Below are 455 nucleotides of genomic sequence, written 5' to 3' on the forward strand. Positions count from 1 at the left end.
ATGTATATATATATCACATATATATTATGGTAATAACCATTAATAGCATATGGCAATTGCATATAACTAGCTCTATCACAGTTTGTGTACAGGTCGGTTATTATTATATTAATATGTATGCTAAAAAGCTAAAATAATGGAAAATGGCAGCCATTTTAAATTGTAATAGCTCAAAAATGTGTACAATATTTAGTTAACTGTTGTTAACTGTTTTGATTTATCTATGTTTACTCTACATCATATCCAATTTTTTAAAAATATAGCAAAAAAAATGCAACCAACCAAAGTTTGCTGGACTAAAATGCGTAAACTGGGCCTACGGTTTAAAGTGATTAATACCGGTATGTTTATTATTAATTTTACTTATGTCTTTCATACTCTAATAATACTATATAATACGCTAACTTTACTATGGCTGGACGGTAAACCGTATGTTTCTTCTTTAATAGTGTATT

Source organism: Anneissia japonica, unplaced genomic scaffold, assembly GCF_011630105.1.
Source record: "Anneissia japonica isolate Jap-2015-1 unplaced genomic scaffold, ASM1163010v1 scaffold287857_len828801_cov194, whole genome shotgun sequence".
NCBI classification, from domain to species: domain Eukaryota; kingdom Metazoa; phylum Echinodermata; class Crinoidea; order Comatulida; family Comatulidae; genus Anneissia; species Anneissia japonica.